The 15,078-nt window shown below is 52.8% G+C and overlaps 1 protein-coding gene and 1 long non-coding RNA gene across 6 annotated transcripts in view; both read right to left on the reverse strand.

The window, feature by feature from the left end:
* Positions 1 to 15,078, reverse strand: part of LOC144950158 (muscleblind-like protein 2) — a 96,844-nt gene that overhangs the window by 22,531 nt on the left and 59,235 nt on the right. The gene's annotated exons all lie outside the window — the stretch shown is intronic.
* Positions 12,311 to 13,947, reverse strand: LOC144950149 (uncharacterized). The gene is made up of 3 exons (XR_013640347.1): positions 13,171 to 13,947; positions 12,972 to 13,012; positions 12,311 to 12,911 (listed from the first exon to the last, which is right to left on the reverse strand). It is a non-coding gene; the product is annotated as an uncharacterized LOC144950149 (long non-coding RNA).

Raw genomic sequence — 15,078 nt, forward strand, 5'->3', positions numbered from 1 at the left:
CGTCCTCCTCGACCGCGAGTTAAACGAAGTTGTTCATAAAACCGTTGTTTTTAAAATAACAACTTTTTTTAAACGAGTTATTTTTGTCGTTGCGTTTAGATTTGTTGTCGTTCTCTCCCCCCGCCCCGCCACCCCCCACCTCGCACCTCCGACGACCCACGGTTGGCTACGTCCGGCACGCCAAGGAAGCTCAACTTGTACCAGAGGTCGCAACCGGGTACCCGATACCCGTACCCTACCCGATACCCGGCTACCCGTACCCGGCCGGGTACGGGTACCCGTTTGCGACCCTGGTGCGGCCAGGTACGGGTAAGGAATCAAAACCCGTTTGCGACCTCTGACTTGTACTCGCACGCGTACAAAGCGACCGTGAGGATGCCACGCGCACCGTTCATATTTAGCCCTCGCTCACGCGGCAGCAGCAATCGTCGCTACCGCTACTGTTAGCGGACTAACGCATATAGACAGCTGCCACTGGGGGTGCCCATAGGCTAGGCCACACAGCGGCAGCAGCAATCGTCGCTACCGCTACTGTTAGCGGACTAACGCGTAGAGACAGCTGCCACTGGGGGTGCCCATAGGCTCGGCCACACGGCGGCAGCAGCAATCGTCGCTACCGCTACTGGTAGCCGACTAACGCATAGAGACAGCTGCCACTGGGGGTGCCCATAGGCCAGGCCACACGGCGGCAGCAGCAATCGTCGCTACCGCTACTGTTAGCGGACTAACGCATATAGACAGCTGCCACTGGGGGTGCCCATAGGCTCGGCCACACAGCGGCAGCAGCAATCGTCGCTACCGCTACTGTTAGCGGACTAACGCGTAGAAACAGCTACCACTGGGGGTGCCCATAGGCTAGGCCACACGGCGGCAGCAGCAATCGTCGCTACCGCTACTGGCAGACTAATGCTCCCAGACAAGAATGTGGGGGGCTGCGTGTTCAGTTCTTTCGAGTTGGTGGTCGAGGCAAGGCCGGACCGAACGAGCGAGCGGCGAGTCGCGCTCGCGACTTTTTTGTCATTGGGTCGCGCCTTCCCTACACAATAGCCGACAGCAACAATAGCAGCAACAACCACAACCACCACAACCACCACAACCATCACTACCACCTCAACCATCACTTCCATCACAATCACCACGACCACCACCATCACTACCACCACAACCATCACTACCACCTCAACCATCACTACCACCACAACCACCACAACCACCACAACCATCACTACCATCACAATCACCACGACCACCACCATCACTACCACCACAACCATCACTACCACCTCAACCATCACTACCATCACAATCACCACCACCATCACTACCACCACAACCACCACAACCACCACAACCATCACTACCATCACAATCACCACGACCACCACCATCACTACCACCACAACCATCACTACCACCTCAACCATCACTACCATCACAATCACCACGACCACTACCATCACTACCACCACAACCATCACTACCACCTCAACCATCACTACCACCACAACCACCACAATCAACCACGACCACCACCTCAACCACCACAACCACCACGACCATTAACTACCACAACCACCACAATCACCACGACCACCACCACAACCACCTCAACCACCACGGCCATCACAACCACAACCACCACAACCACCTCAACCACCTCAACCATCACCACAACCACCACCACAACCATCACTACCACCTCAACCATCACCTCAACCACCTCAACCACCACGGCCATCACAACCACCACAATCACCACGGCTATCACAACCACCACTACCACCACCACAATCACCACAATCACCACAGCCATCACAACCACCACCACAACCACCTCAAAATCCACGGCGATCACAACCACCACCACAACCACTACGGCCAACACAACCACCACAGCCATCACACCCACCACCACCACAACCACCACGGCCAACACAACCACCACCACGGCCACCACCACAACCACCGCGGCCACCACAACCACCACCACCATGGCCACCACAACTACCACCACAACCACCACGGCCACCCAAACCACCACCAACACACACCCCTCCCCCCCAGCCAAGTGAATAGTTTGTTCCAGATGAACTGTGGGCAACGCCCCCCCCCATGCCCCCCCCCCATGCCCCCCCCCCATGCCCCCCCCCCATGCCCCCCCCCATGCCCCCCCCCATGCCCCCCCCCATGCCCCCCCCCATGCCCCCCCCCATGCCCCCCCCCATGCCCCCCCCCATGCCCCCCCCCATGCCCCCCCCCATGCTCCCCCTCACAACAATGAGGTCGCTTTGTTGGGAGCCGAGTCGCCGGCGAAACGTGGAGCGTCACCGCACGGAATGAGCACAGCACCCTGAGTGATCTCACGACCCACACACACACTTGGTTCTCACGACCCACACACACACTTGGTTCTCACGACCCACACACACACTTGGTTCTCACTACCCACACACACACTTGGTTCTCACGACCCACACACACACTTGGTTCTCACGACCCACACACACACTTGGTTCTCACTACCCACACACACACTTGGTTCTCACTACCCACACACACACTTGGTTCTCACTACCCACACACACACTTGGTTCTCACGACCCACACACACACTTGGTTCTCACGACCCACACACACACTTGGTTCTCACGACCCACACACACACACTTGGTTCTCACTACCCACACACACACTTGGTTCTCACGACCCACACACACACTTGGTTCTCACGACCCACACACACACTTGGTTCTCACTACCCACACACACACTTGGTTCTCACTACCCACACACACACTTGGTTCTCACTACCCACACACACACTTGGTTCTCACGACCCACACACACACTTGGTTCTCACGACCCACACACACACTTGGTTCTCACGACCCACACACACACACTTGGTTCTCACTACCCACACACACACTTGGTTCTCACGACCCACACACACACTTGGTTCTCACGACCCACACACACACTTGGTTCTCACTACCCACACACACACTTGGTTCTCACTACCCACACACACACTTGGTTCTCACTACCCACACACACACTTGGTTCTCACGACCCACACACACACTTGGTTCTCACTACCCACACACACACTTGGTTCTCACTACCCACACACACACTTGGTTCTCACTACCCACACACACACTTGGTTCTCACTACCCACACACACACTTGGTTCTCACTACCCACACACACACTTGGTTCTCACGACCCACACACACACTTGGTTCTCACTACCCACACACACGCTTGGTTCTCACGACCCACACACACACTTGGTTCTCACTACCCACACACACACTTGGTTCTCACGACCCACACACACACTTGGTTCTCACTACCCACACACACACTTGGTTCTCACGACCCACACACACACTTGGTTCTCACTACCCACACACACACTTGGTTCTCACGACCCACACACACACTTGGTTCTCACGACCCACACACACACTTGGTTCTCACGACCCACACACACACTTGGTTCTCACTACCCACACACACACTTGGTTCTCACGACCCACACACACACTTGGTTCTCACTACCCACACACACACTTGGTTCTCACTACCCACACACACACTTGGTTCTCACGACCCACACACACACTTGGTTCTCACTACCCACACACACACTTGGTTCTCACGACCCACACACACACTTGGTTCTCACTACCCACACACACACTTGGTTCTCACGACCCACACACACACTTGGTTCTCACTACCCACACACACACTTGGTTCTCACGACCCACACACACACTTGGTTCTCACTACCCACACACACACTTGGTTCTCACTACCCACACACACACTTGGTTCTCACGATCCACACACACACTTGGTTCTCACTACCCACACACACACTTGGTTCTCACTACCCACACACACACTTGGTTCTCACGACCCACACACACGCTGGCAGGACACGCCGCCACACGCCGCCACACGCCGCCACACGCCGCCACACGCCACACGCCACACGCCACACGCCACCCCACCGGTGCCCGGCAGCACGTGGCTAGCGGCACTGCCGTGGAGATGCAGCGGCATGTCACGGTGGACCTGTGGTGCAGGGACGACCACATCGCCCATTTTACCAGCTCGCTCGTTCGCTCGCTGACCATCTCGCTCGCTCGCTCGCTCGCTCACTCACCATCTCCCTCGCTCGCTCACTCACTCACCATCTCTCTTGCGCGCTCGCTCGCTCACTCACCATCTCCCTCACTCGCTCGCTCACTCACCATCTCCCTCACTCGCTCGCTCACTCACCATCTCCCTCGCTCGCTCGCTCACTCACCATCTCCCTCACTCGCTCGCTCACTCACCATCTCCCTCGCTCGCTCGCTCGCTCACCAACTCTCTTGCCCATCAACCTGCCCACTCGCTCACCCGTCCCACTCCACAGCAGAGGTCGCAAACGGGTTTTGATTCCTTGCCCCTCGTACCCGTACCCGGCCGCACCAGGGTCGCAAATGGGTACCCGTACCCAGCCGGGTACGGGTACCCGTTCCCTACCCGTACCCTACCCGAAATGAGTGACAAACGGTGACTCACCAGTGACTCACGGCCTACCCGTACCCGGCCGCACCAGGGTCACAAACCGGCCGGGTACGGGTAGCCGGGTATCAGGTAGGGTACGGGTATCGGGTACCCGGTTGCGACCTCTGCTCCACAGCTCGCCCATCCGTTCACTCGTGAACTCGCCTGCCCAGTAGCCTGCGGGGCGAGCCCCGAACAACAGCGCAACTTCACACCGACGCTCCGTCCGTATCGGATCAACTCGACGGGAGTTGCGGACGTCGCAACGATCACGTTGGGGCTTTTCAGGCCGAGCGGCAGAGCGTTACAAAGTATCGATCCCGCAATCGAATCGCGATCCTGAATTACGTATGAATTATAATGACTCACGGCTTGTGCACCCACAGGATCCTAATCGGGTTAGGCAGTCGTGGGTTCGATCCCGACCCTGACGCCTGCTGCTGCATATTTGGAGTTTGCGTGTCTCTCTCTCTCATCATCACCACGGTGGCTATGAGATGTTAACTCCCTTGCCTGGTATACAGGAGGTTGTGGGTTTGATCCCGACCAAGACGCTTGCTGCATATTTGAAGTTTGCGTGTCTCTCATCATCACCATGTTAGCTAGGAGATGTTAACTACCTCGCCTGGTGTACAGGAGGTCGTGGGTTCGATCCTGACCCTGACGCCTGCTGTATATTTGGAGTTTGCGTGTCTCTCATCATCACCATGTTAGCTAGGCGATGTTAACTACCTCGCCAGGTGTACAGGAGGTCGTGGGTTTGATACCTACCAAGACACCTGCTGTACATTTGGAGTTTGCGTGTCTCTCTCTCTCTCCCCGTGGTCACGTGTTTATTTTTCTTCCTCCGGGTCCTCCGGTTTTTCCCTCCACATTTATAAACGACGTGACGCGTTCAGAGCATTCGGCTGCTGGAAATGCCCATGTGGTGATGATGATGAGAAGGCACTCCGCCGTTAAGCTATCATTTGCGACAGCCAGGGTCGCTCCTCAAAAATAGCTACAAAATAGTCTTAACCGACTGTGATGTTTCCATCCTACCTGCCTATGTCAGCTGTTATTTCGACTCTCTGTGTGTCTCTCTCTCTCTCTCTGTGCCTCTCTCATGCTCACGTCTTTTGTGATTGCACTCCCATACTTATGTGTAGAGGTGTATTGGTACGGATGGGAAACAAACACAAGGGGCGTGGTTATGGCCGTACGCAGAGAAGGCGCTTACATCGACGTCCGCACCTGCCATCCCCCACGGCACCCCCCCCCCCCGGGGGGGGGGGGGGGGGCGATTGCTATATAAGGTGGTGAGCCGGAGGGCTCGGGGTCGAGTGTTAGCTTTAATAACCAGCGAAGATTGAAGACCAGCTAGAGTAGGCCCCGGAGCTCCCCTGGCTCGCTGTCCTTGTCAGGACCGACCGGGGCAAGCCGGTGGCGTGGCCCCGAGAGCCCAGACCGATGTTCTTATAAGAGCCGGTCTGGAGACTCAGGGTGCCGTGGATCCCAGCTTGGCCAGGGCTGGGATAGATAGCCTCCCGTAGCTCTGTAGTGGAGGACCTGGGAGCAGGCTAGCCGGGGTAGACGTTGGGTCTCCCTGTTAGACGGGTGAAGGGGCCGATACCCCTTCGAGTGTTGTGTGTGTCCCCGTCTCTGTAAATACGTTGGTGCTAATAAATACGTGTGCCTCCAACTAGGTCGTCCAAGCCTCCTGCAACTTACTACACTCACAGGCCCTTCGGATTACACCCGTTGGGTTTCACTCCCTCGTCGAGGAGGCCGCTCTCCTCCTATCTTACAGTTTCATGCTAATCTCTCACATTAACATCACCAGCCACTTCTTTGTGACCCTTGGGCTACACCCATTTCAAACCTTTTAAAACACATTCCTGCAGAGGAAGCTGGTAGGAACGTTGGGTTGCTCGGTCAATGGCCTGCAGGGTCAACGGCGGCGTGGTGTATTCCGCAAATATGCCCGACTGTGAGGGCGGGCACAAGCCGGCGTGAGTAGGTTAAACGTTGAGTTTTATAAGGGCACCACGGGGTGACCAGCCCCTCCCCACCCAGCCCCACCCCTCCTTCCCCTCCCCACCCAGCCTCACCCTCCCCACCCAGCCCCTCCCCACCCTCTCCACCTAGCCCCTCCCCACCCTCCCCACCCAGCCCCTCCCCACCCTCCCCACCCAGCCCCACCCTCCACACCCAGCCCCTCCCCACCCTCCCCACCCAGCCCCTCCCCACCCTCCCCACCCAGCCCCACCCTCCCCACCCCACCCTCCCCACCCTCCCCACCCAGCTCCTCCCCACCCTCCCCACCCAGCCCCACCCTCCCCTCCCCACCCAGCTCCTCCCCACCCTCCCCTCTCCACCCAGCCCCACCCCTCCCATTTTTGGATGCACGACGGACGGACGGACACAATAATCCCCTGTGGGCTGGTGTAACCAGGAGGTTCCCACCAGTAGCAGTCTGCGTCAGCAGCAGGCCACACTTTCCCACGTGACGACGGACGCTTGTGCTGCGCCCAAAACGTCGTGGTTCATTTTATTTTCTACTCCACGTGACTTTACCCAAAGAACCAAAGAGTACGGATCCCTGCAGTCACGAAAGCTTCAAATCAAGTTAAAATAAACACACAGTAGACTCTCGATCATCCGCGCTGACGACGGGCAGGACGGCCGCAGATCATCCTAAAATATTCATTTTCCACGGATCCCTATGCCAAAGAAAACGAACGATCGACCGATGGACGATCGATGGATGATGCATGCGCGTGCTCAGCTGTAACACTTTCCTGGCTCCCGTCAAGCATGAGACTGAGCCCCGCTAAGTGGATAACTGCGGAGCCGTGCCAATCAACATCAACCGAACCCCGCGGCCAGCTTTTTGCCGAGGCATGGCAACTGCCGTCGTGTTAGAGGCGATCACGCGGATTTCGGATGGACCGGAGCGAAATGTTCGCTCGGGGTTGAGCGTCGTGTGACTTGCAAAAATAAACATTTCCAAGAATAGCGGTGCAAAACTGCTTTAAAGATCATCAATTTGGGCTTAAAGGGAAAATCCACGGGTTATTAATTTTGGTGTCGACATCATCTCGGTTGCGCAGCGGTTAATCCGCAGATCAGATAAACCCGCACGCGGATAACCCAGAGTGTCTACCGTACCCGGTCGGGTACCCGTTTGCAACCCTGGTGCGGCCGGGTACGGGTACGGGTAGGCCGTGAGTCACTGGTGAGTCACCGTTTGTCACTCATTTCCCAACGTCTTGTCTCTTCTCACAATTCAAGTTCCTAGAATCAACCCACCCGCGCCTGCAACATGGCTTCATCCCAGAGGTCGCAATCAGGTACCCGATACCCGTACCCGGCCGTACCCGTACCCTACCCGTACCCTACCCGTACCCGGCCGGGTACGGGTAGGGTACGGGTACGGCCGGGTACGGGTACCCGTTTGCGAACCTGGTGCGGCCGGGTACGGGTAAGGAATCAAAACCCGTTTGCGACCTCTGGCCAGGGGTCTAGAGATTAGTCGGCGGGAGAAACGTGCCCAAGTTTGCACAGCAGAGGGCGATGACGCTGCTGTTGCTGTGAATGATTCCCGACTAAAAAATTAACCCGTAAAAACAAAGTTTTTCACTATAAATCCTTTATATACGTGGCATCGGTTTTATTTTATTATTCATTTCAGTTTTTCTTGAGTAAGAGTTTCATTTTTATCACATTGGTATTTTAAATTAAATATTAAAAATTTTTTCCTAAAAAGTGGAAAATTTTGGAAAAAAAATCTTCACGAAAATAAATTGTCACGCTAACAACGAGTCTGTGTGCAAAATGTCAGCTCGATTGGATCACGGGAAGTGGGTTAAAAAACGACCGAAAGATTTGCACGGTCGTAAGCGCGCAAGCAAGTGAACTTAATATAAAGGATTTAAAAAGAGGGAATTGTTCAGCGTTGGGAGAGGTGGTGGGGGGGGGGAGGTGTAGTTTTGGCCGAAACCAGTTCCACTGAAGGTTGCGTGTGTGGATTGAGGGATATCAAGAAACCGGAAGGAACACCACGCAGACCAGGGCGGAGAGAACACACAAACTCTACAAAGACAAAGATCCCCCGTGTAGCCTTAGCAGACTGTAGGGGCAAGTGCTGTTGGCGAGCACCTATGAAACCGGCACGGCACACGAGGGGGGTGGGTGGCCAGCACCACGCCCGGCCGCCTTTGTCTCCCTAGCGGCGATGTTTACTACACACCGCACTAGGTACGCATTTGAGGCTGAGTCGACCTAGGGGGCGGCCAGGGACCGGTTCAGACAATGGTCACTGGCGTTGGCCGTGAGCGGGAATCGAATTCTGGTCGCTGGGTTCGTAGCGCTAACCGCTGCACCACCGCTCCCCTCTACAAACTCTACACACACACAGACACTCGCTCTCACTTACACACTCCCCAACACACTCTCACACATTCACACTCACACACTCACACAGTCTGTGGAACAGGGGGAGAGAACGCACAAACTCTACAGAGGGTTTTTTCCCGCGAGGTTTTGGGTTCACGTCGCGTGAATATAAAAGTGTCGTTTAAACCCACCGCCACCGCCACCGCCACCACCACCCGACACAGCCGATCAGTGAGGGTTTTTTCACGCAAACAAACACTTACAGCATGCCAATGTTGTGCGTTTACTCTCCAACACACTAACCGGCGAATGCTGAACAATAAGCTAATGGGCACGTGGTGGCGGGTTTAACGACGGAACATTTATATTCAGAAACACCCTCTATTGTGGATGACACCGATCGCCAAAGCCGACTAAATTTCGATTTAAAGCTTCTTTCGTGACTGCAGGGATTCATCTTCTTGGTTCTTTCGGTAAAGTCACGTAGAAGGGAAATAATAAAATAATAAAAATAAAACATAATAAAATATTATTTTATTATTTTATTATTCATCTTCTTGGTTCTTTCGGTAAAGTCACGTAGAAGGGAAATAATAAAATAATAAAAATAAAACATAATAAATATTATTTTATTATTTTATTATTCATCTTCTTGGTCACGTAGAAGGGAAATAATAAAATAATAATAAAATATATATATTTTTATTTTATTATTTCCCTTCTACGTGACTTTACCGAAAGAACCAAGAAGATAAAGCCGACTAAGTTGGTTAAACAGACAGTAGACACGACTACACGCTGCCAACTCACTCCCACACTTGACTCGCACACTCAGAAAGGTGTGCAGGACAAGCGGAGAACACGCAAACTCCTCCACGAAGACCTACAAACTCCACGAAGACCTACAAACTCCACGAAGACCTACAGACTCCACGAAGACCTACAAACTCCACGAAGACCTACAAACTCCACGAAGACCTACAAACTCCACGAAGACCTACAAACTCCACGAAGACCTACAGACTCCACGAAGACCTACAAACTCCACGAAGACCTACAAACTCCACGAAGACCTACAAACTCCACGAAGACCTACAAACTCCACGAAGACCTACAAACTCCACGAAGACCTACAAACTCCACGAAGACCTACAGACTCCACGAAGACCTACAAACTCCACGAAGACCTACAAACTCCACGAAGACCTACAAACTCCACGAAGACCTACAAACTCCACGAAGACCTACAAACTCCACGAAGACCTACAAACTCTTCGACGAAGACCTACAAACTCCACGAAGACCTACAAACTCCTCCACGAAGACATTCAAACTCCACGAAGACCTACAGACTCCACGAAGACATTCAAACTCCACGAAGACCTACAGACTCCACGAAGACCTACAAACTCCACGAAGACCTACAAACTCCACGAAGACCTACAAACTCCACGAATATCTACAAACTCCACGAAGACCTACAAACTCCACGAAGACCTACAAACTCCACGAAGACCTACAAACTCTTCGACGAAGACCTACAAACTCCACGAAGACCTACAAACTCCTCCACGAAGACATTCAAACTCCACGAAGACCTACAGACTCCACGAAGACATTCAAACTCCACGAAGACCTACAGACTCCACGAAGACCTACAAACTCCACGAAGACCTACAAACTCCACGAAGACCTACAAACTCCACGAATATCTACAAACTCCACGAAGACCTACAAACTCCACGAAGACCTACAAACTCCACGAAGACCTACAAACTCCACGAAGACCTACAAACTCCACGAAGACCTACAAACTCCACAAATATCTACAAACTCCACGAAGACCTACAAACTCCACGAAGACCTACAAACTCCACAAAGATCTACAAACTCCACGAATATCTACAAACTCCACGAAGACCTACAAACTCCACGAAGACCTACAAACTCCACGAAGACCTACAAACTCCACAAAGACCTACAAACTCCACGAAGACCTACAAACTCCACGAAGACCTACAAACTCCACGAAGACCTACAAACTCCACGAAGACCTACAAACTCCACGAAGACCTACAAACTCCACGGAGACCTACAAACTCCACGAAGACCTACAAACTCCACGAAGACCTACAAACTCCACGGAGACCTACAAACTCCACGAAGACCTACAAACTCCACGAAGACCTACAAACTCCACGGAGACCTACAAACTCCACGAAGACCTACAAACTCCACGAAGACCTACAAACTCCACGGAGACCTACAAACTCCACGGAGACCTACAAACTCCACGAAGACCTACAAACTCCTCCACGAAGACCTACAAACTCCACGAAGACCTACAAACTCCACGAAGACCTACAAACTCCACGAAGACCTACAAACTCCATGAAGACCTACAAACTCCACGAAGACCTACAAACTCCACGAAGACCTACAAACTCCACGAAGACCTACAAACTCTTCCACGAAGACCTACAAACTCCTCCACGAAGACCTACAAACTCCACGAAGACCTACAAACTCCACGAAGACCTACAAACTCCACAAAGACCTACAAACTCTTCCACGAAAACCTACAAACTCCACGAAGACCTACAAACTCCACGAAGACCTACAAACTCTTCCACGAAGACCTACAAACTCCTCCACGAAGACCTACAAACTCCACGAAGACCTACAAACTCCACGGAGACCTACAAACTCCACAAAGACCTACAAACTCCACAAAGACCTACAAACTCCACGAAGACCTACAAACTCCACGAAGACCTACAAACTCCACAAAGACCTACAAACTCCACAAAGACCTACAAACTCCACAAAGACCTACAAACTCCACAAAGACCTACAAACTCCACAAAGACCTACAAACTCCACGAAGACCTACAAACTCCACGAAGACCTACAAACTCCACGAAGACCTACAAACTCCACAAAGACCTACAAACTCCACAAAGACCTACAAACTCCACAAAGACCTACAAACTCCACAAAGACCTACAAACTCCACGAAGACCTACAAACTCCACGGAGACCTACAAACTCCACAAAGACCTACAAACTCCACAAAGACCTACAAACTCCACGAAGACCTACAAACTCCACAAAGACCTACAAACTCCACGAAGACCTACAAACTCCACGAAGACCTACAAACTCCACAAAGACCTACAAACTCCACAAAGACCTACAAACTCCACAAAGACCTACAAACTCCACAAAGACCTACAAACTCCACAAAGACCTACAAACTCCACGAAGACCTACAAACTCCACGAAGACCTACAAACTCCACGAAGACCTACAAACTCCACAAAGACCTACAAACTCCACAAAGACCTACAAACTCCACAAAGACCTACAAACTCCACAAAGACCTACAAACTCCACAAAGACCTACAAACTCCACGAAGACCTACAAACTCTTCCACGAAGACATTCAAACTCCTCCACGAAGACCTACAAACTCCACGGAGACCTACAAACTCCACCACGAAGACCTACAAACTCCACGGAGACCTACAAACTCCTCCACGAAGATCTACAAACTCCACGAAGACCTACAAACTCCACGAAGACCTACAAACTCCACGAAGATCTACAAACTCCACGAAGACCTACAAACTCCACGAAGACCTACAAACTCCACGAAGATCTACAAACTCCACGAAGACCTACAAACTCCACGAAGACCTACAAACTCCACGAAGACCTACAAACCCCACAAAGACCTACAAACTCCACGGAGACATTAAAACTCCACGGAGACATTCAAACTCCACGGAGACATTAAAACTCCACGGAGACCTACAAACTCCACGGAGACCTACAAACTCCACGAATATCTACAGACTCCACGAAGACCTACAAACTCCACGAAGACCTACAAACTCCACGAAGACCTACAAACTCCTCCACGAAGACCTACAAACTCCACGAAGACCTACAAACTCCACGAAGACCTACAAACTCCACGAAGACCTACAAACTCCACGAAGACCTACAAACTCTTGCACGAAGACCTACAAACTCTTCCACGAAGACCTACAAACTCCACGAAGACCTACAAACTCCACGAAGACCTACAAACTCCACGAAGACCTACAAACTCTTGCACGAAGACCTACAAACTCCACGAAGACCTACAAACTCCACGAAGACCTACAAACTCCACGAAGACCTACAAACTCCACGAAGACCTACAAACTCTTGCACGAAGACCTACAAACTCTTCCACGAAGACCTACAAACTCCACGAAGACCTACAAACTCCATGAAGACCTACAAACTCCACGAAGACCTACAAACTCCACGAAGACCTACAAACTCCACAAAGACCTACAAACTCCACGGAGACCTACAAACTCCACGGAGACCTACAAACTCCACGAGGCCCTACAAACTCCTCCACGAAGACCTACAAACTCAACGAAGATCTACAAACTCCACAAAGATCTACAAACTCCTCCACAAAAACCTACAAACTCCTCCACGAAGACATTCAAACTCCACGGGGAAAGAAGGTGCCAGGGAATTGGAAGTCGAACCGAGGCACTTGCTAAGACACGAGAGTGGGGTTATTGTGACAGGGCCTCCATAGCTCACAGTCCACACAGGGAGACTGGCAGTCTAGAACTCACAGTCCACACTGGGAGTCTGTGAGTCTAGAACTCACATACTACACAGGTAGACTGGATATTAAGAGCTCACAGAGACACGGGGAGACCCGGGTGTCTAGAGCTCACAGCCGCTAAACAGATCGGAGGCGACGATGCTAAAAATACCGTGAGGTTGAGACGGAGGGAGGGTGGGTGGGGGGGAGTGTGCATCAGGGGATCGAGATATCAAATGAGGGGTTATTTTGAGAGTAAAGGACACGGCACTGTACTGAGTGATGGTAATTTCACATGAGGCCCATGAAAAATTACCGGCGGGACCCCCACTGCCACCACCGCCACCACCACCGCCACCACCGCCACCACCACCGCCACCACCACCACCACCGCCGCCACCGCCACCACCACCGCCGCCACCGCCGCCACCACCACCGCCGCCACCACCGCCACCACCGCCACCACCACCGCCACCACCGCCGCCACCACCGCCACCACCACCGCCACCACCACCGCCACCACCGCCGCCGCCACCGCTACCACCACCACCGCCACCACCACCACCCGTCATCTTCGTCAGGGGCACAATCTTCAACATCGTCATCAACCCAATCATCGTTATCATCAGCAGTGAGAGGCTGCGTAACCATCATCATCAGCATCATCAGCATCATTATAAATGTCGTCGTTATCATTGGCATCATCATTGATTGAATCCATGTCCCCATCATCATCGTTATCGTGATGGGCATCAATACCATCACCATCATTGTTAACGACCACCATCGTCATTGTTAGCCACCATCATTATTTCGCCATCACCATCATCATCGTCATCATCGTCGTCGTCATCGTCGTCGTCAGCGGTGGCAGCGAGCGATCCGCTGTGGCTCACAACAAACCCCATCACTACCATCGTCATTGTTAGCCACCATCATTATTTCCCCATCATCATCATCGTCATCATCGTCGTCGTCGTCGTCAGCGGTGGCAGCGAGCGATCCGCTGTGCCTCACAATAAACCCCATCACCACCATCGTCATTGTTAGCCACCATCATTATTTCGCCATCATCATCATCGTCATCATCATCGTCGGCAGCAAGCGATCCGCTGTGGCTCACAATAAACCCCATCACCACCATCGTCATTGCTAGCCACCATCATTATTTCGCCATCATCATCATCGTCATCATCATCGTCGGCAGCAAGCGATCCGCTGTGGCTCACAATAAACCCCATCACCACCATCGTCATTGCTAGCCACCATCATTATTCGTCATCATCATCATCGTCATCATCATCGTCGTCGTCGGCAGCGAGCGATCCGCTGTGGCTCACAATAAACCCCATCACCACCATCGGCCATGGTCTATCTACTGCTGACTGACGGCATCCCTGGGCAGCCAGTCAACTCTCAGGGAACGGCGATGGAGCGATGAACACCTGCCCCCCCCCTTACCACACGGCAGCTGTCATCATCATCATCATTCCGTCTCCTGGATGGACGAAACCCTC

This window comes from Lampetra fluviatilis, chromosome 56, assembly GCF_964198595.1.
Source record: "Lampetra fluviatilis chromosome 56, kcLamFluv1.1, whole genome shotgun sequence".
Taxonomy (NCBI): domain Eukaryota; kingdom Metazoa; phylum Chordata; class Hyperoartia; order Petromyzontiformes; family Petromyzontidae; genus Lampetra; species Lampetra fluviatilis.